The 4,741-nt window shown below is 34.0% G+C and overlaps 2 protein-coding genes across 6 annotated transcripts in view; one reads left to right on the top strand and one right to left on the bottom strand.

Annotated features, from left to right (window-relative positions):
- LOC106876533 (uncharacterized) overlaps positions 1-4,741 on the top strand; it is a 152,231-nt gene that overhangs the window by 36,572 nt on the left and 110,918 nt on the right. The window lies entirely within an intron of this gene.
- LOC106876553 (major egg antigen) overlaps positions 1-4,741 on the bottom strand; it is a 224,149-nt gene that overhangs the window by 182,223 nt on the left and 37,185 nt on the right. The window contains exons 1-2 of one of the 5 annotated variants that reach the window (XM_052967815.1): positions 2,850-3,261; positions 1,926-2,147 (exon numbers count right to left, since the gene is read on the bottom strand). The gene's annotated coding sequence lies outside the window, so the exon portion shown is untranslated. Of the gene's footprint in view, positions 1-1,925; positions 2,148-2,356; positions 2,487-2,849; positions 3,262-4,741 lie in introns of those variants that run through there. The other 4 variants (XM_014925149.2, XM_014925163.2, XM_014925157.2 and 1 more) reach the window with 4 other exon arrangements.

Genomic DNA, 4,741 nt, shown 5'->3' with positions numbered 1-4,741 from the left:
ACACACACACACACACACACACACACACACACACACACACACACACACACACACACACACACAAAACACGTACAAAAGTTTATATACGAATGCACATACAACACCCTATACATACTAACACACAAACACACATGGCGCTTCAGACATAACACAAAGACATATAAAGTAACATATATATATTTATGTATAGACACGCACACACGCACATGTATGCATACATGCACACACATGTGCGTATATATATGATTCTGTGTATATACATACACATACATGTATACATCGAAAGTTATATACCAAATTTAAAATAAACGATTGAAAAGATAAAACAGCACTTTAGTTTGTCTTATATATATGAATATATATATATATAGAATATACATACACATGCATACATGTGTATATAGGTATGTATGCATATATGCGTGTGTAGGTATGTGTGTTTATATGTATACATGTGTGTATCTTTATGTGAGCCTATGTATGTAGAAACGTATGTGTATACATACTTAGATTTATATTCATATATGCATACGTGATGCCTGTATGCATATACACATGCATATGTGTATTAGTATGCATGTATGTGTGTTTGTGTCTATACATGTGTCTATGTATGTATAAATGTTTGCATATGCGCATGCATGTATATATGTGTGTGTGTAGCTGTTTATATTTATATTCATGCATACATACATGCATGCATATATACATATGTGTATGTATGGGCGTGCATGTGTGCATGTTACATGTATGAAATGCATATAATATATAAGCGAATCACAAGTAGACACCATAGGCTATCTAACGTGTATATTTAATGTAAACAGCTGATGAATTCGCTGACGTCTGTTTGCATTCTTTATGTTTCGTTACGTTTGCTCGCTCACTCACAAATATATGTTTGCGTATATTTTGTATATTAATCCATAGTGCTTCCGAGAGAAATAATGCAAGATGGAACAACACTGCTTTCTGGCCCCAAGGGTGGAGGTGCCCTTCTCAAATTCAAAGAGGTTCAACGCCCCACTTTATAGGCGCTGTATATCTGTATATGCATATGTGTATACATATTTGCATCCAAATATACATATACGTGTATGTTTGTAATTATGCTTATGGACAGACTTATGCGGACTTATCTTTAAGTATTTGTTCCAATATTTTTTTTATTTTACATGTCACAATTTACATACAATATTGAAAGAAATATGAAAGAGAGAGAGAGAGAGAGAGAGAGAGAGAGAGAGAGAGAGAGGGTGAGAGAGAAAGGGTGTGTGTATTTGTGTAGCATGTGTGTTTGAGTATGTGTGAATATATAAATATACACACACACACACATGCATTTATACACACATGAACGTACACATATACACACACGCACACACTTATATATACATGTATTTTTTATGTAAGTATGAATGTGTCTATATATATATATTAGGCAAACGGATAGCTAGCTAACTAGACATACAGACAGACAGGCAGGCAGGCAGACAGACGGACAGACAGACAGACAGATAGAAAGATAGATAGATAGATAGATAGATAGATAGATAGATAGATAGATAGGTAAACAAACACACACACACAACACTCAGATGCAGATGGAAAGAAAAAATGTTATGATGATCGAAGATACTCTCATTCATACACAACAGTTTCTTAAATTTACAAACAAGGCTCTTTTTACGGTTCATACCTTCCATAAAGGGATATCTACAACACTTTATTTTATTTGTATTTCCCCGTTTCGAGGGAAATATAAATAAAAGTAAATATACAGATTAGTTAATAAAGAAAGCTTATTATATTATATGCAAATTATATTTCTAGGCATATCTTCTTTAGTTTGTACTTGATTGTTTCTGTTTTTTTTTTATCTCTTTTGATTTTAAAGAAAAATTAAAATTTGATAAATAACTCACCAAAATTCCTTGTAAAAGATGCTATCAGACAAATGTTATCTCCAATTACAACAGAAAAGCTTCCCGGTATGACGAAAAATTTTCAACAATTTGATGTCTCCCTCGCAAAATAGTATTTATACTATATCTTATCTAGTGCCACTGGATCTATCTTGTTTGTCCAGTATAACTGATATCTTCCAACAAAATAATTTCCTTTCTGTTTGTCAAAAAATAATTACCCTGAAAGAATATTAAAATATTAAAATTTACAGTTTAAATTCATATATATAATCTATTTCATTACTGCTTTCTTTCTACACTGGTATTAAAAATTTATAGCAAAATATAAATACTTGGGGTTAAAATTAAAACGAAATTTCACTGCCAAGCACCATAAAATACAGCCTATATTGTTAAACCAATCAATAAATAAATCTATATTAATATACCTGTTCAGAGAGTTATATATTTATAGATGCAGCGTGTATTTTATGTATCGGCTGCCAACTACTTCAGGAACGACGTCTGGTTTAAGTCCGTATATTCCCGATTAATTATATTTAAATAATATATATATACAGGGCGTGTATGTAAATAAATATATATTTATATACTTATATGTCTTCGCTTATTGTTGAATCTTTTGATATTTTTCTATCATCCGCCCCCACTTCAATGTATATAGTGAATTCGTTCGATTATAACATTAGTTATCTTTAATCTGCTGTAGTCTGGTGAAATAGGCTTTTCTGATGTAAAAAATTCCCTGGAAGTCTTCCCTAGTCCTTTAAAAAAAATACAGCATAATATAATTCAACGTATTGATTAATATATCAACACTAATATATGTATATACACAGATAGATAGATAGATAGCTACATAGATAGATAGATAGATAGATAGATAGATAGATAGATAGATAGATAGATAGATAGATATACCTGAACAATGTACCTGTCGAAGTGGATATGTATGAATGCGTAACGGCTGTTAGCAGTTTTAGGATTGCCACCCGATCTTACTACAGTTTACGTACTCTCAGTTAGTTTAATATTTTCACAAACTTCAAAGATGATTATATATAAATGTTTTTATCTATTTTTATATATACGTAAATATTCTTTGATTCTGTTGAATTATCCCTATCTTTTTTTATCGCTTTCCGTCCCGTTTATAATATCATTGAAACAATCCACTTGTAGCTGTGGATTTCCCAAGCTACCAGTAAATGCCGCCGCCAAGACAAGTAAGATCCAACTGGGATCCAGAGTAAGAATAGGAATAAGTGTGAGTGAGAGAGAGAAAGAAAAAGAGAAAGAGTGCGAGGGGACGAGGAAGGAGGAATAGAAAGAGAGGAGTGAACGAGTGCAGTGGTGCTTAGAGTGGGAGACAAAGACACAACTACTTCAAATAGAGGGGAGGGTAGGAGGCGGAGAAAGTGAGTTTGTGAGAAATAGCAAAGGATGAGTGAGCGATCGAGTAAAGTTAATGGTTGGAGACAAAAAGAGGAAATAGAGGTAAAAGAAAAAGAGAGAAACTGTGTGCGCACGAGCGCGCGTGTGCGAATGTGAGCGTGAGTGTGGATATGTTGGAGAAAGAGAAAGAGAGAGAGAGAGAAAGAAAGAGAGAAAAAGAGAGAGAGAGAAACGTATAAGCAATGCCGGGATGAGGTAGACTGTATGAGCGTTAAATTAAATTATCAATGCGAGGAAGGGAGAAAAAGGGGGTGAATAAGAGAAAGAGAGAGAGAGAGAGAAAGAGAGAAAGAGAGAGAGAGGGGGATGAGAGAAACAGATAGATATAAAGAAAGATAGCTAGACGGAGAGTGATACATAGAAAAACATTCATAGAGGGAGAAAAGGGAGAAAGTTGATTGCGAAGACGGAAGGACAGACAGATATATACTTATGAGTGAGAGAGAGAGAGAGAGAGAGAGAGAGAAAGAAAGAAAGAAAGAATGCTAGAAAGAAAGAGAGAGAGAGAGAAAGAGAGAAAGAAAGGGACAGACAGACAGGCAGACGTAATTACATAGGTTCGTAGCGGGGTAAAGAAAGAGAAAATTAGTGAAGAGAAATGTGATAGCGAGTAGCGAAGTTTCTTTCTCTCTCTCTCTCTTTCCTCCTCTCTGTCCTGTGAAAGAGAAAGAGAGAGAGAGAGACAGACAGACAGACAGAGATACATAAGACAGAGCAAGAGAGATGTAGGAGTGAAGTTAGTGTATCTATGAAGGTAAAAAGCTACCCAGTCACTGTGGAAATTAATACGGATAACGGTAATTAACAGATGAGCGACTGCTTGTCTTGGCTCAGAAAAATGTAAATAACAACGTATATATATGTGTATACATTTACGTGTATACATTTATGTGTATACATCTATGTGTATACATTTATGTATAAGCATTTGTGTATGTACATTTATGTGTATGCATATATGAGTATGCAATTGTATGTGTGTGTGTGTGTGTGTGTGTGTGTGTGTGTGGAGGTGCGTCTATGTATGTGTAGGTCAATATATGTGCGCGTACATGGCTATATGTTAATAGGTATGTTTATCTGGATGTGTTCGTGTCTGCGTGCGTGCCTAGAAATGTGTATGTATGTATGTATGTCTAAGCATATGTATGTGTTAGTGAAACCTTGTACAACGTACATACATACATGCAAGCATACTCGCATACACGGATACAAAGATAGATATATAGATAGATAAATAGATAGATAGATAGATAGATAGATAGATAGATAGATAGATATATAGATAGATAGATAGATAGATAGATAGATAGATAGATAGATAGATAGATAGATATATAGATAGATAGATAGATAGA

This window comes from Octopus bimaculoides, chromosome 5, assembly GCF_001194135.2.
Source record: "Octopus bimaculoides isolate UCB-OBI-ISO-001 chromosome 5, ASM119413v2, whole genome shotgun sequence".
NCBI classification, from domain to species: Eukaryota; Metazoa; Mollusca; class Cephalopoda; order Octopoda; family Octopodidae; genus Octopus; species Octopus bimaculoides.
Note: the sequence above shows the minus strand (reverse complement) of the source record. Positions and strands in the feature narration are given on the sequence as shown.